Consider the following 26,696-nt stretch of genomic DNA (forward strand, 5'->3'; position numbering starts at 1 on the left):
TAGGTTGAAAGCAGGATTTGTTTTGGGGCTGCTCTGTTTCACTGACTCATCTATCACAATACATTGTAGCTACTGTAGCTTAATGACATATTTTAACATATAGTAAGGCCTGTTTTTCCCACCCCATTTACTCAGTTTTCAGAAATCTATTTTTTTAGATAAATTACAGAAACATTATTTCAAGTTTCCCCATATCTCACTGAAATTTTGATTAAAATTATTAAAACTATTAATAATTATTTTATTAATAATTTTTAATTTTATTATTACATTATTATATATCATATATAGTACATGTTATATAATATATAAATATATATCACAATATATATCATATTATTATAAGTTGTATTGATAATTATTAATTATTTTAAAAATTAATAATTGTCTTATTAAATCAGTAATTACTTCAAGAATAGACATCTTTAAAATATTTTCTCTATTTGCCTTTTAAAGTTCTGAAGTTTCCTTTATATGTCACATTCATTCATTAAGATTGAGTCAGGAAAGAGAAAAGCACAGGGAAACTGCCCTTTAAGAAGTGCTTCCATATTCAAGTCCAATCCTGGCCTATAAGCAAATTGCAGGCTTTCCTGCTTAATCACCCACCCACTATTATGTCCTAAATTTTCAAATACTATCCTCCATTAGTGGATCTCCCTCAAATACAAAGATTTCCATATCAGAACCAACACAGAAATGAGAAATGTGCTGCAAGAGTGAACTTATCCCATGAAGACACACTTTGTAGTCTCTTAACACTGTTCAAATTCACTCATTACCTTTTCCAACTAACTCCTGACAAACTGCATTATTTCTGTTCTTAACTAATAATTTTTAATGTTTATTCATTTTTGAGAGAGAGAGAGAGAGAGAGAGAGAGAGAGAGAGAGAGAATGAGAATGAGAATGAGTGGGGGAGGGGCAGAGAGAAAGGGAGACACAGAATCCAAAGCAGGCTCCAGGCTCTGAGCTGTCGTTAGCCGAAATTGGGGCTCGAACTCACAAGCCATGAGATCATGGCCTAAGCCAAAGCTGGACACTCAACCAACTAAACCACTCAGGCCCCCCTTGACTAATAATTTTTATACAACTTCCACTTTAAGCATTAAAAGTATATTTAAAAAATCTCAACTTGAATCCTGCTCTTATTTTTGTTGAATTTTTTTACTTTTGCCATACTCAAATCCTTATACCACTCCCCCAGTGTGTGATGACTGCGGCCCTCACTGATACCCTGACCACAGGAAGACTGCAGCCTTGAGAGACCACCAGAGTTTAGAGGGCACCCAGCTAAGCTGCACCCAGATTCCTGGCCCACAAGAATAGTGAGATAACATTTACTGTTTAAAGCTGTTAAATCTTGGAGTAAGTTGTTATATAACAATAGATAATACAGTATTTGAAAAAATTCTTAAGAATCATTTAATTTACAGTATACCAATAGTTTAGTAAAATTCCTTCTGCAGAAACAGCACTATCCTATTTATTTTTTATTTTTTTTTTTTAGCACTATCCTATTTATAAGCATTTCTATTCATATCACCTTTTCTGTTCCTCATAAACAATCCTATACAGTATGCGGTATATATAAGAGCACATACAATTCTGACTTATACTCTGTATTTAAGGATCCCAGAATTTTTTTTGAAGGTTTATTTATTTATTTTTTTTAGTAATCTTTACACTCAACGTGGGGCTCAAACTTATGGCCCTGAGGTCAAGAGTCACATGCTCTTCCGAATGAACCAGCCAGGTGCCCCAGGATCCTAAAATTTAATCTAATATGCTACTTTCAATATTCAAATACTTAAAGAATAGGTTCGTTCATTCTTAGACATTTGGCTTATCTATGATCACATTTTTATTGTTTTTTTCTTCCTTTCTTAAAAAATTTTCCCCCCAAAAGGATAAGAATATCAGAGAACTCTGTAGAAAACCCTAGTAGCAATCTTGAGATGCTATAGGATCCCCTCAATTAATATTTCTGAAAGACAGCAGCCTAGAGGAATGATCTTTCATAATCTAAGGAATATACTAAAATCACAAAGCAATGACTAATTCAGAGAGGACACTGAAATAGTGTCTCAACACTCACCTACAAGTCTATTTTTAGCTTGTTTGTATGAATTCATTCAGCCAAACATTTAGTGAGCACTTAACAGTGCCAAAAAATGTACTTAATGTTGAATTGGGGATGAATAAGACACAGTCCACCACTACCCCCTCTCCTGACCTATCAAGGATTCCCAGGCTAGGGGAAGAAGATAATTATGATATAATAGGTATTATAATAAACTTTAAAGGTAAAAAGTGGGAGGACAGAAAAGAGAACAAATCCTTCCTAAAAGAGACAAGAAGTCATCACAGAAAAGATGGAATTATGTTGGAACTTGAAGAATGAATAGTAACTTGGCAGGTGTCCTGCCAGAGATCATAAAAATGGTAGTCCAAGGAAGAGGAATAAGTCATGCAATGCAAATGAGATTAGTATGGATTCCTCCAGAAGGTTCGTGGCTAAGGCTAATGAATCAGCCTCTCCAACCTCATTTATTCATAAAAAATAAAAACAAACAAAAAAAAACCTCCTAAGCATATATCATATGCCTGGCACTTCTGCAATACTCAGACCCTTTGTTAGGTAACAGAAATAAAGCAATAAACATTACATTAAATTCCTGACCTCAGGGGGCGCCTGGGTGGCTCAGTCGGTTGAGGGCCCAACTTTGGCTCAGGTCACGATCTCACAGTTCGTGAGTTTGAGCCCCGCGTCGGGCTCTGTGCGGACAGCTCAGAGCCTGGAGCCTGCTTCGGATTCTGCGTCTCCCTCTCTCTCTGCCCCTTCCCCGCTCATGCTCTGTGTCTCTCTGTCTCTCAAAAATGAATAAATATTAAAATAAATAAGTAAATAAATAAATAAATTCCTGACCTCAGGGAGCTTACAGTCTAATTGAACTTAGAGAAGTTCATTTTAATTGTGCCAACTCTGAACTGCTTATGGGATTTCCCTCTATTATACCATGGGTGAGTCACATTCTTTGTAAGCATCAGTTTCATACTCTGTAGAGTGGGGATATTATTTGTAAACCTCAACAGATTGCACTGAGGATTAAATAATGCAAGTAAAATATTCAAAACAGTGAGCCCAATAAATATGAGTCGTTATTGCTACTACTATCATCATCATCATTTGCTAAGAATAACACAATTAAAGGTTTTAGTGAAGAATTCTTTTGTTTTCTAAATCATAAAGGACTCCTTTCTTCTTTCTGCTTAGCTCCTTCCCGATTCTATAAACACATTATAAGTGATCAACTAAAGTATTAAGTACCCTAGTCTGTCATAATGCCTCCCCAAAGGGGGTACTGAAAACATGTGATCTATCAGTAGGCAGTCTCTAATGATACAATCTACAGTTGATTTTGAGTACTAGCAGGATTTTAAACTCTGTTTATGTATATACATCCAGGAACTCAGGCAAAAAGCCTTACTTCACTTTAGGCCTAAAATATAATAAGAATGAAAAATAATAAGCTGATATACATGGAAAGGATGTTCTGAAAGGCATGAAGAAAGAGATCTGCAGTTAATGATGTAAAAAGAAAGGGAAAAAAGGTGACCAGACATGAAGAAATAAATAATCATAGAAAGGGTGGCTGAGGTTTAAAATTGAAAAAGTTCACAAAACTAGGAGCTAAACATGTCTCTGATCCAAGATTTTGGAAGGAATCCTTTGGAAATAGTCTGTAATTGGCTACTTTAAACCTATTTAAAAAAAATTTTTTTTTAAAGGGCACAACACCATCCAAGGTTTTAGATGATTTTTTTAAAGTTAGATTTCCTTCTATAAAATCCTACTGTTCAAACTGAACAAACCAAACTCAATACAAAGGTTTGCACTGTAGTTACATATATATATACACACATATATACATATATGTGTGTGTGTGTATATATAAATAACTTTTTTTAAATATGTGTTATACCTTTCTTGGGGAATCCAGTATGTGTGTGTGTGTGTGTGTGTGTGTGTGTGTGTGTGTATATCTTCCATATAGGCTCAATCAAAAATAAATATAATTCATATTATTTTCTTAAGAACCCATAAGGCAATTATGTTACACCAGTTATTTTTATATACTGGTGGGATCTAAGATAAAACAAAAGTCTCCACCACAGAGAAAACAAGTTGGGAGTTATTACTCTTAAGTTTTGCCCACCCTCTCTTTATGCTATAATTTCTTATCCTAAAATTATTCAAGAAGCTCTCCCAGGACTTCCTCTTTTACTAAGTCTGGACCCAAATTCCTACTCCACAAGTTTCAAGAGCCAACTTTCAAAGTGAGGATACCAAGGAAATTTTTGAAGCCATGACACCTGGGTAATACACAGCGTTAAAAGAATGGGCAAATACTTGATTTCATTTTCAAAAGCAAAGACTTGAGACTTTTCTGAAGTAAAATAAAAACTCACTTTTTAGATTCTGGTTTAAATCTTATGTAATAGTTATTAATAGTTTAAGGATCCAGGAAGTATTATGCATAACAGTATCAACCTGGGTGTAAGCTCCTCAAAGGGAGTGGAAACGCAGTATTAGTATAGCAATTAAGAGTTCAAGCCTAGGTTTTAGAATCACAAAAACTTCATTTAAAATTTGCCTTCTTCCTGTTTCAAGCTGTGTAACCTTGACTTCCTAAGCTTCAATTTCTTCACCTGTGAAATGCAAATAACATCTATTCCAAGAAGTTTTTTTCTGAAAGTATTAAATATGATAATGGTAATATATAGAAAACTCTTGACGGTGTTTATTTTAAAAACAGGGACAGGAAGAATTACCCCACCCATCCTTATATCTATTATAACACCTAAACTTGAGCGAAAAGAAAAGAATTAGTGAGAATGGGAGTTAAAACTTATTAAATAAGAACCCTTTTAGGGTACTTCTTCACTTAATCATTTTTGATCAACAGAACACATCATAAATCTAACTAGAGTATACTTCTTCATTTCTCCAATTGCTAGTGAGGTTTAACAACTTATATATGTATTTACCATTTAGGTTCAATTCTGATTCATTAAAAAACAGAAGTTTAAACTTAAGGAATAATAATCCATTTTGGCTGTTTCCTCTTTTGTTCCCAATCAGCAGATATCTATTTAAATCATAACACTGTATTAACAAAACTCAAATTACTAATCTTGCCTCCTTGCCCTAATCCCACTTATTTTTTCCTTTTTTCTTTTCTTGTACAACTTAAACTTTCCAGACACACTACTGAAAATCACTTATGGACTCATGGAGGATGAAGACTTTATAAATTACTGACCAAGAGAATTAATTTTACTTCTACATATAGATATTGTTAACAGAGGCATTTATTCTGCAACAGACATTTAAATTGGCCCTTACTACAGGTGAAACAAATTGTTTTAAATACTACACCACAATTATTCAATTTTCAATCCTATACTATAGTCAGGTATGACTAAATGAAAATTCTGACATAATATGACCACGACTTTTCTTCTGAACTATCTAGTCTTACTTTTCATATGTGCACAAGTTTTTTCAAGTCACAACAGCACCAGACTGGACAAACAGGAAAAATTCTATCTTGTAACTACTTGTAGCATGTAGTATTTGGAAGGCTGGAGAAGGGCAGAATGAACAATACTGAAGAACAACTCTAAATTGTCCCTAGAAAAAGGAGCATGAATTAGAACTAATAAAGGAGTTCTTGTAGGATACAAGATCAAAACATAAAAATCAATTGTACTACCATCTACTACCAATTAACAATCTCAAAATGAAATTTTTTAAAATTCCATTTATAATAATATCAAAAAGAAAAATATATCTAGGAATAAATTTAACAAAAGACGTGTAATACTTGAACACTGAAAACTATAAAACATTATCAGTGAAAGAAATCAAGGCCTAAAAAAAAAAAAAAGACAAGGCACCCTATACTTATGGATGGAAAGACTTAATATTATAAAGATGGCAATACTCCCCAAATGAATCTATACATAGACTAATCCCTATCAAAATTGCAGCTGCCTATTTTGCAGAAATGAACACACAGATGCTAAAATTCATATGAAAATGCAAGAGATCCAAAATACAAAAAAAAATCTTGAAAAAGAACAAAGTTAGAGGATTCATACTTCCTATTTTCAAACCTTATTACAAAGCTACCGTAATTAACACTATGGTACTGGCATAAGGTTAGACCCCTTATGGTGGATGGAATGGAATAAAAGTGAGAGTCCAAAAAGAAACTCTTATATTTACATTCAACTGATTTTTTACAAGGGTGCTAAGACCATTTAATGGAAAAAGAATAGTCTTTTCAACAAATGGTGATGGCACAACTGGATAATCACATGGAGAAGAAAGATGTTGTAGCCCTACTTGATACCACATGCAAAATATTAACTTGAAACTGATCAGAGAATTAAAAGTAAGTGCTAAAACTAAAAATAGATGTAAATCTTCATTATCTTGGGTTAGGCAACAGTTTCTTAAATATAACATCAAAAGCACAAGCAGCAGCAGCAACAACAAACCACCACCCAGATAAATCATACATCATCAAAATAAAAAACTTTTGTGATTCAAAGGACACCATCAAGAAATTAACAAGATAATCCACAGAATGAGAGAAAATATTTGCAAATCATATATCTAATAAGGGACTTGGATCCATAATATATCAAAAATTTATAATTTAAGAATAAAAACACAGATAATCCAATTCAAAAATGGGCAAAAGATTAGAAGAAACATTTCTCCAAAGAAGATATATAAAAAACCAATAAGCAAATGAAAAGATGCTCAATATCATTAATCCTTAGGGAAATACACATCAAAGAAAGCCACAATGAGATACCACTGCATACAGGATGCCTACACTCAAACACACAATAACAAGTATTGGTGACGATATACAGAAAGTGTAAATCTCAAACACTGAAAATGGAAATGTAAAAATCGCATAGCCTCCTTGGAAAACAGTCTGGCAGTTCAGCAGAGTTAGTTAGCATATGCCACAGAAATTCCACTGCTATGTATCTACATAGGGGAACTGAAAATCTATGCCCACATGGAAACTCATATGTGAATGTTTATAGCACCATTATTCATAATAGCCAAAAGGTGAAAACAACCCAAATGTCCATCAACTAACAAAAGGTCAAGTAAAATGTGGTATATCCATACAATGGAATATTATTTGACCATAAAAAATGAAGCATTGATACATGCTACAATGCAGAAGACCAAGTGAAAGAAGCCAGATATAAAAAGGTCACACTATGTGATTCCACTTATGAATAAGGAAATCTGTTGCAACAGAAGGTAGATTACTGGTTGCCACAAGCTGAAGAAGGGAAGAATGGGGAGTGACTGCTAATGGATACTGGGTTTCTTTTTTGGGTGATGAAAGATTCTGGAAACTAGATAATGATGATGGTTGCACAACTTTATGAATAAACTAAAAACCACTGAAATTTTACCGCTGCACAATTTAAAAGAGTGAATTTTATGGTTTGTGAGAATGTGAGATTTTGTTCAAATCTTTTAATAAATCTAGTTCAGATGAGCCACATATGTTATAAGCAAACACTTGCTAAGAGCCTGCTCCAAGCCAAACACTCTACCAGGTACCACAGGCAGAGCCTGCCCTCCAATAGTTCACACTCTAAGCACATAATACAAACAATGCAAAATGAAACAAAATAAACCATAGTTCAATATGTAAGAAAACGTAGGAAGTCAACATATAACTTAAATAACTAACTCCTACACACAGGTATATATTAGAAAAGGAAGAGAACGCATCACTTGGGGCAGCAGAAAAGGGAGAACAGCCTGGGGGAAAAAAAGGAAAAGTATAAGCTGGGGTGGGGGGTGGGGGCAGGGGAGGGAAGCCTAGGTGATTCTGTTTCGCTACTCTTCTTCTATCACCGCCAAAAAACCCGTAAGATCTTGACAAAGAGAGGATAGGATTTGAATAGATGGAGAAAAAAGGAGGTAAATGTCTTGATTAAAAGGTGTAAAGCAGGAAAATACAAAATGAGTTATCAAAATATAGTGGATATATATATACATATATATATTCTGTCCATACATGTATATTATCATACATAATAGTATATAACACAACACCTTTGGAGGCATAATTAACTTTAGACATTAAAGATGAGATAAATCAAGCTCCTCATATAGGCAGTTATTATTTGGGCTATGTCCCTTGATCTGGGGTATACAGCAAAGTTATACTGGGAAGGAGTATTCATATTTCTTTTTTTTTTTTTTTAATGCTTATTTATTTTTGAGAGAGAGAGAGAGAGAGAGAGAGAAAGAGCGCACAAGCAGGGTAGGGTAGGGTAGGGTAGGGTAGGGCAGGGCAGGACAGAGAGAGGGAGACACAGAATCCCAAGCAGGCTCCAGGCTCTGAGCTGTCAGCACAGAGCCCAACACAGGGCTTAAACTCATGGACTCCAAGATGATTTGAACCTAAGTAGGATGCTTAAGGAACTGAGCCATCCAGGTGTCCCAGGAGTATTCATATTTCAATACCAGATTAACTTGAGCCAAATTAATTATTTTTTCTTTGCTTCTTATCAAATATCTTTCTTCCTAATAATTCATTATAAATGTCGCAAATTAGCCTATTTTCATTTAGGAATAGAGTTGACAAGGATATATTTTTCATCAAATCACAATGAGAAAGGTAGCCGCCAACTAATAAAAATAACAAATACTTGCTGAGGACAACTACTGTAAGTGTACAGCATAGTTCTAAGCATTTTACATGTTACTCTTAAGCACTATGCATCCAACATACACAAGATAATGCAATCTGACTTCTGAGTAAACTTTTTAAACATAAGCCACCTTTAGGAACAGAGAAGTCAGCTCACTGCTTTTTTTATTATATTCTAAGTACTGTTGCTAATATATATTTAAAAATTTTTACTTCAATTTCTTAACAATTCTTTTGCCAAATTCATTTATAGCATCTGCTACTCTAACTTCTTTCCTCAGTTCTAAGTCCTCTCTAGTATCCAGCAACTTCCCTCCATTCTTCAGGACTCAACACATCTCTCCATTCTATTTTTAATTCTAACTTACTAATAATTCTGCTCACCACAGTTCCCTGCTCCTTTATGCCTCTCAGATAATGTTTTTACAGGATAGAAAAAAAGAGGGATCTTTTAGGCAGCCATGTAAAATTTGAGAGGGAGGCTGAAAAAAAATCCTAATAGCAAATGCCTAGAATTCATTGGTGAGCACATGGTATTCAATGAATTCTTGTGGAATGATTAAAAAGCCTACGGAAAGAACTAAAGGAGAGGCTTATAAACTTATCTTACATCTCCAGAAAAGGTTTAAGTTTGAAAAAATTCTCTAGGTGATTCTGGTGTGCCACCTCTTTAACCAAACCAAGTACATTTACGTGAATGTACTTAGATTCTAGGAAAGCACAAGTTTTCATTTTGACATTATGACACCTGGTCAATCATTTCTGGTAAGTCAGTTTGATTCCTTTTTTTTTTTTTTTAATTTTTTTTTTAACGTTTTATTTATTTTTGAGACAGAGCATGAACAGGGGAGGGTCAGAGAGAGGGAGACACAGAATCTGAAACAGGCTCCAGGCTCTGGGCTGTCAGCACAGAGCCCGACGCAGGGCTCAAACTCACGGACCGCGAGATCATGACCTGAGCCGAAGTCGGCCGCTTAACTGACTGAGCCACCCAGGCACCCCCAGTTTGATTCCTTTATAATGATTTCTGCACATGATACTTTTGATAAGCCACTGCCATTTTTTTTATTCTAAAAGTAGACCTTTAATTATATTTGTAAAAATAATCCCTTCATGAGAAAGTAACATAGCTCTCACTAAAAGATCTCACTATGTGTGGATTCAGTACAAAACTAACCAAAGGGGCAGTCTTCTGATTAATCTGGATAAACAAATACACCAGGAAGGCCCTAGAAAGAGCCTTATACAATAGAAAAGTCATACAAGAACATTCGTTTTGTTATTCTAAGTTCATAGTAGTATATGACCCATATTCTGAAAAGGCAAGCCTCAAGACGAAATGGTATTATTCTCTTCTGGTAATTTAAACCACGTAAGATTTAAAAACCAAAACCAAAAACACATAGAAATCACCCATACCTCTTTTAACTCTGATTTAAGACTGGAGAGATCTTCTAGGTCAGCCTTGAAGAAAGTCATTTTCAAATAACCATTAATGCCTACAACAATTTGACCAAGCCACTAAATTTTTCAATACCCATTCTGCCTAGAATGTGAAAAGTGGGGGCACCTGGCTGGCTCTGTTGGTTGAGCGTCTGACTTCGGCTCAGGTCATAATCTCATGTTTCGGGAATTCAAGCCCCACATCTGGCTCAGGGCTACTGCTGTCGGCCTGTCAGCACAGAGCCTGCTTCAGATCCTCTGTCCCCCTCTCTCTGCCCCTCCCCCACATGCACTCTCCCCAAAATAATATGGAAAAAAAGAATAGAATGTGAAAAGTGATAGTGTTTCATAGACTATATTTTTTCTTTTTTTAATTAAAAGATTATTGAAGTATAGTTGACACACAATGTTACGTTAGTTTCAGACATACAATATAGAGGTTTAACAAGTTTATACGTTATGCTATGCTCACCCCAAGTATAGCTATCATCTGTTTCCATACAACGCTATTATAATACCATTGACTGCATTCCCTATACTGTACCTTTTATTCCTGTGATTTATTCATTCTGTAACTGGAAGCTTGTTATTTCCCACTCCCTTTCACTCATTTCACCCATCCCCCCAACTTCCCTCCTCTCTGGAAACCATAAGTTTATTCTCTATATTAATAATGACTCTGTTTCTGTTTTTTGTTTATTCATTTGTTTTGTTTTTTAGATTCCACATAAAACTGAAATCATATGCTGTTTGTCTTTCTCTGGGTAGATTGTATTCTTATTCATAGGCAGCAAAACTTATTTTGGCTTTAAAAGCTATGTATTAATACTCAGGGAGCCTGGGTGGCTCAGTTGGTTGAGCATCCAACTCTTGATTTTGGCTCTCACAGTTCGTGAGTTTGAGCCTTGCATGGGGCTCTGCGCTGACAGTAAGGAGCCTGCTTGGGATTCTCTCTCTCCTCTCTCTGCCCCTCCCCTGCTCACATAGTCTCTCACTCTCTCTCAAAATAAACAAACCTAAAAACAAACAAAAACTGTGCTAATTCTAATTTGTATGTATATACCAGAACTATAATAATAAAATGAATATTACATTGGATATTCTCAGTTGAGATAATAAAGGAATCCAAGGTCTTCAACTTTTTTTTTTTTGTTGTTTTTTAATGTTTGTTTATTTTTGAGAAAGAGACAGAGCATGAGCAGGGGAGGCACAGAGAGAGAGAGAGAGAGAGAGACACACACAGAATCCAAAGCAGGCTCCCGGCTCTAAGCTGTTAGCACAGAGCCAAATGCAGGGCTTGAACTCACAAGCCGTGAGATCATGTGACATCATGAACTGAGCCAAAGTCGGACACTTAACCAACTGAGTCACCTCAACATGGTTTTAAAGTTAAATTTTATATATCCATTTAAAGAGTGTACATAGATTTAGAAATGTCTTCCACATGAGAATAATCCTCTAATTGACCAATTCATAATTATGTTCTTTGCCAAAGAAAAGCCTAATGTCTTCTGAGCTCTGAAGACCTGAAGTGTTTAGACTCTCATATCCACCTTACTGAATGTCCCACAGGTCACTGTGCCTAAAAATTGTGGTACCACCTCCCTCCCTTTTTCCACATTACCACTTAAAACTTTCTCCTCCTATATTCTTAACATTAGTGAGTGGAACTTCTAAATTCCAAGCCCCACAAGTATGAAACTTGAGAATCAAGGAAGCATCCTTAACTCTTTTCATTCTCCATTACCCAATATACCTACGTTCTCCATTACCCAATATACCAAACTGTATCCAGCCTATTTCCTTAACATTTTTTATAAGTTTCTTCCTCCACATTCTCACTACCTTAACTGAGGACTTTATCAATTCCTAAACAGCAGCCCTACCCTCCTTTTTTCTGCCCACTATCTAATCTCTGCATTGCTGCCAAAAAAATATTTTTCAAATACAAAACATACTTCATTACTAAATAATTTCTTGATTCCCCAGTGCCTTTAAAATAAAATGCAGAGTTTGTAAAGGCATATACAATTCCTTCATAATCTGGACTAAGTCCCTCTCTGTAGCTTCAAATCTTTTTGGCATGCTCCTTTTCCAGCCCCATACTCCGATAATCTGAGCATCTGCAGTTTCCAAAATGGAACTGCTGCCCCGGGCTCTTAAATCTAATTAATGACTTTCAAAATTTAGTTTACACCTCATCTCTAGTCTAAATTAGGTGATCCCCCTCAGTCCTGCTCTCTTTGTGAATCTTGATATTGTAATATAATCTTTGTTTACCTGTCTATATTAGACTTTAAGATCCCTGAAGACAAGGCTAGCATCTTTTATTTCAGCATCTCTAATATCTTATAGTTCCTGAGACACAGGAAATGCTCAATGTTTGATGAATAAGTGACTATGAGATCATTGCCATGTCCATATCACATTAGATATTTCTTATTTCAAATATTAAGAGTAAGTACTAGGACCTACCTAAAAATTTATTTTTCTTTCTAGTACAGTCCAATCTAGAAATTTTCTTACCTTTTTTTTTTCTACTAATAGAAGACTGATGATCTTTTAACTACAACTGTATCTCTAGGAACTACTCCTTTTTTCATTTATCTAAATTCCTTTTTTATACCTTTGTGTTTTTACTAATCCATAAAAATCCTAAAACCTGAGACCACCCAATAACCCCTTAAGCTTATAGTTGAAGAAATGAGCTCAATGACTTGAATGTCACTTGGTTAGCAACTAGTTTAGATTAGATTCTATGCTAATTTCACTATATAATACCTCCAAATGATACATCCAGCTTGAAAAAGCTTAGGACCTTCATCATCAAGGAGTTCAAAAATATCTTGGAAAAAAAAGATCACATCCACAATAGTGGGCAAGAGGAGCAGTTAAATGACCCAAGAATAATCTTAATAGGGAATTTGCATCTATATGAAAAAAATGCATTTACTGAATGAATTAAAACATGAATGAAAATACTGATTATGGAAAGATAAAACTATTTTTGGAAATATATATTAAGAGCCATAAAAATGTTCAAACCTTTTGGCCCAACTTCCACTTATTAGATTACAACTCTAAGTGAATAAACTCCCCAAAGGGCGCAAGGGCAGTACATATAAAGATGTTCCACTGTCTTATTTTTATACAGGAAAAAAAAGTGAGAGCAAATAAAATGTTCAACAGAATGACTTAGGAAATTATGGTTCATTCTCTGACAAAATACTGGGTAACATTTTTTAAAGTTTCTAAAAAATTATTATTTAAATAATCTCTACACCCCATGGGGGGTTTGAACTCACAATCCCAAGATCCACTGTCGCATGTCCTCAGACTGAGCCAGCCAAGAGCCCTGGGGTAAAATTTTAAATAATTACGAACACTATCAGGAAATTAGGAAAATCTTAATGAGACAACCTTAAGACAAAACAGGTCTATGTATGTATAATTTAAACCATGAATACATATTTAACTAAAATTATATTCATATATTTTTATTAAAAAACTAGTAGGAAAAACATAAAATATGAGATTATAAATATTTTTCTTATTTTCCAAATAGCATGTAGCTTTTTCCTACATTGCTTCTATAATTGGAAAAAAGGGGGAAGTCTTTAACTTTGAAGTTCTTAAAGGATTTTACATTCTAAGTTCCACAATTTAGCCTTACTTAACATACCAGAAAACTATAAGTGGTTTTAGTTCCCAAGAAAACTAAGAGAATGGAGACTTGCTGAACTATGAAGTTTTTATAAAGAATCACTAAAATCATATGATAATTCATGTAGGTAACAGCATGGCTCAACACCTAACAGCATATTAGAGACTCAGATACTGAATTTCATCCTAGGTCAGTCACAAACAAACTTGTTGCAAATTGTAAGTCATTTTAAATTCTAGTTTTTATGCCCCTTCATCTGAATACTGAAGACATGCAATGACACTTTGACATACACTACAAACCTTGAATAACTGGAAAAGACTGAAGAACTATAATATTTCTCTCCCTTTCCCACCAACTCTCAATTGGTTTTTGCAAGTCATTTTAGCCTTGAGCCTACAAATTTATCCCATAGCAATGAAGACAGAAGTACAGAGGCAATACTTGAAACCAGAAGCAAATGTGAAACAGGAATCATAGTAGAAAGAATCCAAACCACTTGCATACAGATTTTTCTCTTATCCAGCTAAGCAAACCTAATTGTCCAAATATAAGCAATTAACTAAATTATACCAATTCTTTGCTTTAAGTGTTTCCCACCTTTTCTGGGCTTTGTGTTTTCTTTCTTCCATCAAATTTACTCAATGTTTAACAAACCCCACCCATCTTCTGTCACTCAAATTAGTCCTACATCCCCAAACTGAAATATAATTCAAATTCATTTATTCAACAATTGTTTGTTGAGTGCTGACAATGTACAAGGTACCAGAGACTCCAAGACAGGATTCTCCTGTCAGTCTTTGTAAATTGCCTTTTGATTGATCTCATTTTCTCAAAAACATGGTAATTAGCACTACAGCACAACATAGCACCTATTATTTCTTTAGTTATAAACTCTGGATATAGTGAAGACATGTTTGTTTTTCAAAATAACATCACATTGTAGTGTGTCCTTCACAAAAGAGATACTCAGGGTTATTTAAACCAATAACTCTTAAGTAGATCCTTTTGTTGAAATGGAGAATGAAGGAGACAACTTCTTATTCTAAGGAAGAAACATTGTAAATTATACAAAACCACCAGCAATAACTTCACAAGCAAGTAATATAGTTATATCTGACTCCTGCCATTAAAAATGTCTGAATGCCTAGCAACCGAATGGTATCATATCCCATTGTAGGTTTCTTTACTATTGTTATCTGCAATAAAAGTGAAAGTTATTCAAGTGAACTTGTTTCTATAGTATAGGGGAAAAAATATTTTTTAAAAAGAGAGAAGGAGATGGAGAGAACCTGAGCAGGAGAGGGGGAAAGGGAGAGAGAATCTTAAGCAGGCTCCGTGCCCAGCACACAGCCTGATGAGGTGCTCAATCTCACAACCCAGACAACATTAGACGATAAAGCATGAATGTTAATAAAGATTACACCTTAATTTTAGTTTTTTAAATTGTTTTTGGTCATCTCTCTACCCGTGGAGCTTGAACCCACAACCCCGAGATCAAGAGTCACACACTCTTCCAAATAAACCAGCCGGGCACCCCTACACCTTAATTTTAAATACCAGAGCCCAAGCATATAAAAAAATACCCTAACTAAATACATCTTTCACAACTACCTCTAAGTCTTCTTAAAATGAATGCGAGAAGTTATTCTGTCTGATAAGCTGTATATACATGCCTACTCTAAGAATCTAAAACAGAAGAGGGATGGATTCAAGTGATATGTAGAGGTGTCATGAATGTCAGAACTGGATGGACAACTGGATTGAAGGTACAGTAAAGGAGAAGGGTGAAGCATTATCGCCAAATCTCCAATTTAGGGAACTGAGTTGATGATGGAAACATTTACCTACTTCACATAGTTGTAAGAACAGTTTTTTTCTTTTGGAGGGCGGGGAGAGTGGTGAGAGTAGGGAAAAATTGAGGGATGAGTTCAGATTTATATACTTTTGAATTTAAAGTATTTATAAGACATTAGGAGGTACCTAGACAGATGGATCTGTCTCAGGAAAATACATCATTCTGGAGGCAGATTCCTGAGTCATCAGCATACAGGTAACAAGCATATAAAAAGTCATATAAATAGATAAGATCAACAGGAAGGGATAACAGAATGAAGAATATAAAAAACCACCTCAGGAATACCAAGATTTAAGGGGTGGGCAGAGGAGGAAGAATTAGCAAGAGTCAACAAATGACATATTAAATACACAAGGGAAGAAAAAGAAGAGACAGATATCCTGAACCCAAGGAAAGAAAGGTTTCAAAAAGGGAGTGGTGAAAAACAAAAAAGGTGGTCAAATAAAACGACCAGAAAATGGCCCTTTTCTCATTATCTGCCCCAACTTTCAGTAAACAGCACTGCTTCTCTTTTTTTTTTTTTTTTAGGTTTATTTATTTATTTTTGAGAGAGAGAGAGCGAGCACACCAGCAGGGGAGGGGCAGACAGGAGGAGAGACAGAATCCCAAGCAAGCTCCACACCATCAGTGCAGAACCCAATGTGGGGCTCAAACTCACAAACTGTGAGATCATGACCTGAGCCGAGATCAAGAATCAGATATTTAACCAACTGTGCCACCCAGGCACCTTCTAACTTAAAGCATTAAAAGAGAGGCACCCACTGTTCTTCACTATAACCGATGCTCTATTTTTAGTATAAACAACAAACATGAAACTTATAGTAAAATGTAAACTCAGTTTTTGGTGAGTTATTATTGTATCATCCCTCATATCTTATTCTAGTTTTTATGTAATATATGTTCAAAATACATGATACTATCTATCTTAATTTTGATGAAAAAGAGGGCACTGCATATTTTACCTGGTTGGTGGAACATCTAACATGATAGAATTAACTAATAAAAACAAATACCACTTAATAATAATGTCAATTACAAATTTTTTGAAGGGGTAAAAATAGACAAGTAAAATTATATCAAATAATAAAGCAGCTGCAAAATCTGAGAAAAATATCTAAAGTTGTTTAATCTTTTTTGATAGTAGTACCAAAGGTAAAGGGTATTCTAAATCAATTTCAAAATGAAGTCACCAACAAACTACTAATACATGCAACGACACGGATGAATTTCAAAAGCCTTTTACTAAGCAAAAGAAACCTACCACAGAAGACTACATACTATATGATTCCTTTTATACAACATTCTAGAAAAGACAAAACTATAAGGACAAAAATTATATGCGGTTACCAGGAGCTGGAACAGAAGTAGGAAACTGATTACAAAAGGACATAAGGCAACTTTTTGAAGTGATGAAAACATTGTTTGAGTGTGGTAGAAATTGCAAGACTACATGTTTGTCAGAACTCATCAAACTGTATACCTAAAACAGTGAATTTTATTGTGTAAATCACACTTCCAATAAGCTTTACTTAAATTTAAAAATAATTTCAGTCATCATATCACTATTTTAAGTGAATAACATTTTTAACATACTGATATGTATTTCTCATTACAGGTAACTTATCTACATTGTTATTATACACAATACATAAGTTAGAATTAACAAAGAAAATTAAAACTGTAATAAATCAACCTTGGGTTTAAAACAAGTATTTGGATACTTTCCCTCAGTATCTTACTCGCAACTCTATTGTCCAAAGGACTGAAACAAAAAACCCTTCCTATAACTTTACCATCCTTACTAACAATTAAAAAAGGAACCCTGTTTTAAGTTTTTCTGTGATTTACTTTTACACACAATTTGTTATGTGTGTACTGTTAAGGATGTATGTAAATAAAATATTCTTACCCAAAAAGCAAGATGCCTTAAGAACACATATATAGCTAAGAAAATTGTATTTCAAGATTAGCATAAACATATACTTGCCACTCACTAATCTTAGATTTAGAAATGTATCTTTAGGAAATATCACATAGCTCCGTTCTAATTTGTTCAACAAAAACGTATTGAATATCTACAAAACAGGAAAAGCACCGTAATGGTACTACAGACATAAAGATAAAAATAATACAAGTCTCCTTGCTCTCATATAGCTGGTGGTTTACTATGGCTGACAGACACAGGAACAAATTTTATCCAAGAGATACAAGTAATAAACTAGCAAATGCTATGACATGGAATAACCAGAGAAACTTCCACGAAAAAGGCATGCTTTCTTTTTCTCCTTAAGAGAAATTTCTGGTCTGTGAATAGATGTTTTGAGAAGTAACACAAGTCTACAGAAGAAAGCAGGAATGCTGCACAAATATACATTTTCACAGTTAATATCAATGCTTTCTCACTAGCATTATGAACTTATGAAAATCTCAGAATTTGAGGCCTTTCAAACTGCTCAAGTTTTCATCAAGGAAAATATTATAGAACCAGCCACATTAACACCATCACCTGTACTCACTGTGCTATAAAAATTGTTTGCTTAGGACACTGACACAGAAAGGAAGAAACACATAAGAAAAGGGAAAGAGGAAAAAGATTAATAAAGTTAAGTAAAAAGCTAGCTTAATAAAGTTAAGTAAAAAGCATATGTCATGTGTGTCTTTCAAGATAACCCAAAGGTGGGTTATGGCATAAATACTGCGTTCTTAATTCTTTTCTCGAAGGGGAAAGAATGATAATAGCTTTTAGGGCATCACATTTCAACTTTCAACTTTAGAGTTTTCTGAAGCATAGGGCAGAAACTTGGCGGGGGGTTGGGGGCGGTGGGGGGGGGGGGACTGTCATGTGTATCAGTTTTTTAAGAACAGTATTTTAAAGGGGGGAAGTTATGCCCAATTTATACTCATAGAAAATTTCAATTTGGTCATTACCAAGGGAAAACTAAACTACATACAGCCTAACTCAGATGATCAATTTCTTTTGGTGGAAACTGGCAAGCCACAATCCTATCAGATAAAGACAACTAAAAGCAGGTTTAAAAATCCTGAAAAGGTTGCCAAGTAGAAGTGTTGAGAAAAGTCAGTGATGTATTTTACTTATTAGGATTAATTTCAAGGACAATTTTTGTTTTGCAAATTAAAAAATTAAATATAAAATCATAAAGATTAATATTTTTAGAGTCAACTATAGTTTAAATTGTAATAATTCATTAGTGTTTCAAGCACTGTAAGTTCTTAAGGTATCTAGAATCAGTGACCAGTTAAAAAACAGTACTCTTTAAACAAGTGCACATATTATCAGCATAGGACCAAAAGACTGAGAAGTACAAGTGACTCAAATAACTCCAACAAAAAGGAATCGAATATTTCAAAATTGTGCCACAGCTTCTAAATTTCTCAGGAGAGGTAAAAGTACAAAAAACTTTTAATAAATTAACTGATACTAATTCCATGGTTTTACTTACTGAAAATGTTTCCTTCTTCTGCCAATGGACAAATCTATACAAAAGAAAACTTTAAAGGTTTGGTATGTTCAAGTGAACTGATGTGACACACACGTAAGATGGCAAAATAATTTAGTTACATAAACCATGTTGGAGGTTTGATGTATCCTTGGGAATTCTTTTTTTAAGTTTATTTATTTTGAGAGAGACAGAGTATGAGTAGGGGAGGTACAGAAAGAGAGGGAGAATACCACACAGGCTCTGTCCTCTCAGCGCAGAGCCTGACGCAGGGCTCAAACTCAGGAAACCATGAGATCATGACCTGAGCCGAAACCAAAAGTCAGATGCTTAACCGACTGAGCCACCCAGATGCTCCTCTTGGTAATATTTTTTAATGCTTGACATTTTTAGAAGAAATAACTTAATCACAATAATATAAAAATAAAGTGGCTTTTCCCATTTTACCAATTTCTGTAAATATAGCTTGCATATATTTAAAAATAAATATCCTTCTTAAAGGCACACTTGTGTATATACATTTTGTACATTACACGAGGTGTAAACTAACAAGCTATTTTACAGAAAAGACTGTAATCAAATAATCAATCATCTATAACTAACCAAAACAGTTCAGAATTCCTCTTTGTGACAGAAAAAGTGTCACTGCTTTATAACCAAGTCTATCCTTTTTATCAAAAAAATGTATTCCAGGGACACCTGGCCGGCTCTGTGGGTAGAGCATGAGACTCTTGATCTGAACTCTGTGAGTTTGAGCCCCACATTGGGTGTAGAGATTACTTAAAAAGTAAATCTTTAAAAAAGAAATGTATTATAAATCTTGAAAAGGCAAGGTGGTAGAATTAAAAGACGTTTTAGAGTTAGACACATTGGGTTGGAGTCCTACCTCTAACACTTGCTAGATTTGTCACCCTGGTCGAGGTTCTTAAACATGATGAGCCTCAATTTCCTTGTCTGTGAAACAAGAACACATCACTAACCTCATTGGGCAACTAGGAGGTTCAAATCATGATACACAGTGTAGTGGTTAAGGGTGATAGGTAAAGCATCAACTTTGTGGAGTCCTTTCTCCGCTTTCTTTCACTTGTTAGCTATGGGAGCCTAGGCTAGTCATTTTATCATTCTATACCTCTGTTTTCCCAACTCTCTTAGAATAATAAACACAACTAGGTTCATATACCTTGAAGAATTGAGTAAATTCATGGTACACGGATATCGCTAATAACATTACATATTATAAATGTAAACCACTCAATATAGTGCCTAACACAAAAAAGATCTTATTAAATCTAAGTTCTCCTAAACTAACTTCTAAATTACTTTTACTGTCTCTAAAACTCAAATTTACCCCTAAAGATAAAGATTTGCCATTAAGGATTAAAAAAAAAGACTATCGCAAAGGCTCCAAAGGTTATCATTAAAGGAACCCCCTTAAGATTGTATGTAATAGCAAAAGCTCTAGAAAAAGCACACAATTTCCCAAGTTGATGACTTTGAAAGGATTAACATTCTTTTGCTATAAAACGCTAGTTTTTAAAAATTATCAGTCATACTGATTTATACATTCATCTACTACACAATTGATTACACCCATTTCTATAAATGAAATCACTCTCTAAAGCCAAATTTTCCCTTTCTAAAAATAGATGCTATGACAATTTCAACTCGAAAATGAAAAACTTAAAAGAAGTAAAAATTACACAGACTGCTTAACAAATATAAGATGGTAAAGATCTGATTTCAAAAATTATATAGGATATACAGTCTGCATTATATTTTAGTTCTTTGCCCCAACTACACAAGTTCCTTGCATACATGACTTATAAGTAGTGAATTAACTAACCGAAAAATATGAAGATTTTACTAAAACTAGAAATGTGGAATCCTAAATCCTTGAGAAAAAAATATAAATCAGACTGACCATTTACTAATTATAAGTCAATGGGCAATTTTCTAACCTTTCCAGCCCCATTTCTTCATCTATAAATTGTGGATAACAGTTTCTATTTCCTGAGCTCATTATTTTAAATGAAGTAATATTATAGAGTCATACTTAACACAATTTCTGGCAAATTATAAGCCCTCAAAATCTTATCTAGCTGGCAATGTTGCATTAAGAAATAATCTCTCCTAAAAATATCACTTTGGAAATAAAAAGAAATATGCCTTAAAACAAGGCAATCTGACAAAACTCAATTAAAATGGACTCTAGATTTACACCAAACAAAACAATGTACAACACAAATATCTATAATCATTTTTTCCTATCTACCTGGGCAAAAAATTCTAAGCACATAAAATATTTTTTAAAATTACAATGATAATTGCTTTTTAAAATTGCTTTTAAACCAATTAGAAAACACTAAAATTCCACGCTATAAAAAAAACTTTCAGGAGTAATTATGAATTGTTTACTACAACTATGGTTAATTGACTTACACTCTTTAGGAAGAACATAATGTAAATAAATTCAGTCATTCAAACACCAAACATACCCACAAGGTCAGCCTTTCTAATTTAAAAGTACTAGTTTCATACCTGGAAAATACAACCAAGAGACAGGTATCATAGCTCCCCTAAAAGAAGAGGAAAAATCACCCTGGACTCAGATAATTGAAAAAGCCACATAAGGTATCAGTGTCAACACTGAGCAATAGCAATACCTAGCTTTGTGACCAGAGCGCACACTTTTGTTAAAGCAACATAATCTAATAAACAAACTTGTAAGAGTAAGGGAATCCCTTATTCTCACTCACTACATGAACCTACACAAATCACATGGCCTCCAAGTATCAAGATTTTCATCAAAAAATGGAAATGATGCCGAACACTTCTCTCACAGAGAAATGGGAATATTTAAAAATGAACTCAGGTCACCTTGAAAAAGAACCATTTCAAAAATTCAAAGAGCAATTATAAAGAACAACTGCTCTTTGCTAAAAAAGTATATTTTAAAATGATTTTGAAAGGCTATATAATACCATAAATTACCAGCAAAGTCAATTTAATATGTTCAGGATATTAAAGTAAACATCTTCAACTAAACAGTTCATTACCAGGTTTCCATAAAGTTCCTAGTCAGTAATTTCCTATTCACTTTATAGCAAATAAATGTGATCAACAACACTGAAGTTACATTTCTCAAAAAGGAATTTTTATTTACCTCATTCTTCCCAATCACTTCACATAACACTAAAATCTTATTTTAAAATTCCAGAATTACTCATAAATGATCCTTTTCCTAATAAGCAATGGGGTGGAGAAAGTTAAATAAAATCATATAAAATTCAAACTCTCTAGTTTTTATTTACTCTATCATTAATTTTTACATCAATATAGAGCAGGTCAAAATATGAAATAGATGGGTTCAAATGTTTCTACAGCAGTCTGATGAGAGATTGGTACCAAAGAATTAAATATGAAATTAATATAGGAAGTCTTAAAAAACACATGTTTGAGTTAGGTAGCCTGGCACCCAATAAAGAGGATTACATATCTGAATTGGTATAACTTTGCTCACAGTATTTTTGAAATTTAATAATGATCACTCTGCAGAAAACTAAAACCTGGTTTACTATCATCCTAAGTGAAAACTTTCACTTTTCATCCTCAAAAATAATCTCAAATAGACAGTCTTTCTTTCTTCAAATGTAACTTTTTACTTCTTAAAGAGGGCAGTATAAAGATCCCTAAGCACAGGTTCAAAATGCTTTCCAATAACTTCAGAAAACAAATTGTTGAATGACTTTCAAGAAGCAGCATCCTATGTACTCTTCTCAAAACACTAAAAATAATTATTTAATATTCAATGTTAATTTGATTCACTAGACTTTCACCACTTTAGAAGTGCTTTCTTTTCAAGTAATTATTATAAGTTATTTGTAACTCAACAGACTCGAGAGAAACAATAAACCACACTGTTGAATAAATACTAGGAATTACTTCTCCAAATAATATAACTAACATTAGAAGCCTACTGGAACACTTATAGTGTCTTCTTTCACTAAATTAAAAAATAATGATAATAACAGAAATACAGAAATAGCCACTAGCGACTATCCCAACCAATACAGGGGAGGTAGAGCAGAGTATTCATAATCTCCAGGGAAATACAAATTATTATTCCTTCCAACTAAATTGTCAAAAAATTTTAAGTTCAAGTTTAGGTTTTGTTCGAGCTTTACAATGTTTTTTCCTTTAAAAATAACTTATTTAATTGGTTTGGACCAAACAACAAATATTTTCAACTTACTTTAAAATGTTTATACTACTTTAATGAAAGATATCACACAACCTATATTACTTACAGAACACTAAATATGTAGAACTGGTAAAATAAGATCTGGTAAGAACTAATTCATTTTAATTCCAAAGTCACAAGAAAAAAATCAATCACATAAACATATCTAACACACTGATTCAAACATCTGTGTAAGAAGGCTCCCCTTAACTATAAAACTCTAAAAATAAGTTGCTTCTGTTGATGAAAACTAAACAAGCAGAACTCCTCTTTTCCATTACCTTTAGTAGAAATATGTTCATCCTTTGACATATGTCTCCGTATTTTATTTAAATAAAAGTTGTAAAGGCATCACAGGTTCATACAAGGGCCTTTCAAACATTTACACTGAAAACCTTATCCACACCCCCCCTCCCCCCGCCGCTGGCCCCCAAACCCTCTGTTTAAGATATGAAGTGTTCCTCCCTTCTGTATTCCCTCTCCCCAACAAGCCCCCATTGGCATGCCCCCCCCCACCCAGTGTAGGCCTGAGGCCCTGTAGCAAACAGTGTCTAACAGGAGCAGGCAGCACAAAGACAGGAATGGGAGATTAGTGGGAGGGAGGGAGGCCGGGATTGGGGCTCAGCAGGAGCTTCAGGCTTTTTAAAATTCAAACTGCTCCCTGACCAATACAAATCACGGACACGCTACTGACTACTACACGGATTTATAGCATTAAAAACATGCCTAGTACGTGACAGCTATATTAACTTCACTCTTTTTAACATTTATCCATACGTTTGCAGGAAATGTGGAACAGTTTATTTTAAGCAGAGGGCTAAACTCAAAAATAACCTTCAGAAAAGTTACTTATTCTACAATGACTATAATTTAACAAGACACAAAAAATTCTAACCAATGTAACCCCCATTAATAAAACAAGGGACTTTGTTGATCAGTGTTGCTTCATTCTAAGCAGTGAAAGTTTTCCTTCCCTGAATATGAGACAAAGTATCAAAATAGTCTAACACCAGGAACATTTATTTTTCTAGGCAATTTGTATGGCTGAGGACTTTTAAATGGATTGTTCTTCCCTTATGCCAACCTATCTGACCAACGCCTCCATAAACAAGCTCTGAACACTTAACTTACTCATGAACTAGAATTTGTTAAGGCAGAACTGATATTTTTCTCTAGCATTTACAGATACATTTGACCTATTAAAATGACACCTCTCTCATTACACAGTCAAACATCATGGGCACAAACAGCCAATGACAATCCTGGGACCTCAAGAAGATCTGCCCTGACATGAAAGGATGGCACCTTCTACATTTTTTTTTTTTTTAACCTCCCTGGGATTCTAAGCATAACTTAATTTCTATGCTTTTAAAGAATTGGTTTTACCTACACCTTGGTACAATTCTCAAAACAGATAATATTCTTTGTATGCTTCTACACACTTAGATCAGGAAGTACCTGAGAATTGTATATACAGTCGTTTAAAATTGTCCTTACATAACGCACACAAATCTAAAGTGGCAGGGTAAACCTGTCAAGTACTTTACACTTGCCTTTGAATAAAAAGTCCATGTGCAACACACACTGTCAAACAACATAAAAACTCTTGGGGGGGGGGGGGAAACATATGCAGTGTCTACCACACTATGGTTTTCTACATTAAATATTCATGTGGGCAATTTAATTCTTTAAAAATGAAAATGAGTCTTTATTAACTTTCTAATGTCCAAACAAGTTTTACACAGGACACGAATTGCCACTGGATCCGTGTCTGAGTATTTACATTTGTCTCACTAACTGAAACTACTTCCTCCCTTCATGGGGTCACAGGGGGAAGAAGGGGGGTTGTTTGTTTCACTGGGACGTTCCCCACTCCGGGACCAGGAAAGTTGTAAATATGGGGACGAACAGGGCACATTTGCTGTTAGTTGTATTGTTTCCGCCTCCTCACTAGCTACGGCTCTTCTCCCTGGCGAGGCCTGTCACCGACCAGCAGTAGCTCCGCTCAGCCCGGAGCTCTCCTAATCCCCGAGCTCAAGTAGATTCCGCTGGCCCGCGGCCTGCACTCTCCGCCGGGCCTACGCCTCCCCGGCCGCCCGGCAGGAGCCCAGTCCCCGCCACCGGAGCCGGCCGGGAGAGAGTACAAAACCACCGCCACCCAGGGCGGCTGCCACCGGAGAGGAGCGAACTCTAGACTCGCCCGTGGAGGAGACCTGGGGCCGCTAAGGAAACGGCGGGGAGGGGAGCGAGGAGGAGAGACGCTGAGGACCTGGCGCCGCCGCCGCCGCCGCCGCCGAAATAAAGAGCAGGAATTTACCTGGGCGAATCGGCGTCTGAATCCAAGGGGAGGCCGAGGCCGCTGTGGCGAGAGACTATAATCCGGGCCGGGAGGGGGGGTGGCTACGGCTCCTCTTCCGTCTCCTCAGTGCGGGGAACATGTAGAGCCGGGGGGAGACCAGCCGAGAAGACAAATCGCTGCTTCTTCTTCCTCCTCCTCCTCCTTCTCCCACATAGAAACACTCACAAACACCCGACCAGGGGCCCGAGCTACCGGGGGGGCATCGCCGCCGGCCCGGGAACCAATCCTCCTGTCGGCGGGGGCGTCCCTCCCTGCGGCTTGGTGGTGTCGGGTGAGTCGGTACCGACGGAGGGAGGGGGGGGAGGGCGGGGGGGGAAGGAGCCCTGTGTGTGTCTCTCTCTCGTTCCGTCTCTCCCTCTCAGAACAAAATGCCGACCGGAAGTGCAGCTGCAGGAATGACTCCCTCCGCCGGCGCCAAACACTAACAACCACCCCCTCTTCCCCACTCCACTTCCGCCACCGCCGCTGCCGCCGCCACTTGGGCTCGCGTCCTCGGCCGCGCCGCACCGCGCCGCGCCGCACCACCCCGCGCCCGGGCTGGCCGGGGCCGGCAGCAGGCGGCGGCCGCTGTCCTTTGCGCCCTTCTGCTCCTCAGAGCGACTGCGGATGTTGCCTTTAATTGTCGATCCTGCGGAGCGGCGTTTTCGCTGCGGCACGGACGGGCCGGCTTTCCCCGGTCTTTATTTTCCTGGAGGCCGACCGGAGCGGGGCCCGAGTTCGGTGGTGGTCTTGTGCGTGAGGGGCGCTCAGGCCCGGACCGGCTCGCAGGCCAGGCTCGCTAACCCAGCTGGTGGTCTTTAGCTTAGGAAGCCAAGCTCGGGGCGACCAGGTAGAGGACGCCCGCGTTTCGACGGCGACGGTGCATTTTTTAAATGGTGTCTCTGCAGTCTGGTGGATGGATGTA

At 36.0% G+C, this 26,696-nt stretch overlaps 1 protein-coding gene across 4 annotated transcripts in view; it reads right to left on the minus strand.

Annotated features, from left to right (window-relative positions):
• Nucleotides 1-26,041, minus strand: part of NIPBL (NIPBL cohesin loading factor) — a 200,167-nt gene extending 174,126 nt beyond the window's left edge. Inside the window, exon 1 of one of the 4 annotated variants that reach the window (XM_042951844.1) lies at nucleotides 25,751-26,038. The gene's annotated coding sequence lies outside the window, so the exon portion shown is untranslated. Of the gene's footprint in view, nucleotides 1-25,750 lie in introns of all 4 variants that reach the window. The other 3 variants (XM_042951836.1, XM_042951868.1, XM_042951853.1) reach the window with 3 other exon arrangements.
• Between the last annotated feature and the right edge of the window lie 655 nt (nucleotides 26,042-26,696).

This window comes from Panthera leo, chromosome A1 (assembly GCF_018350215.1).
Source record: "Panthera leo isolate Ple1 chromosome A1, P.leo_Ple1_pat1.1, whole genome shotgun sequence".
NCBI classification, from domain to species: domain Eukaryota; kingdom Metazoa; phylum Chordata; class Mammalia; order Carnivora; family Felidae; genus Panthera; species Panthera leo.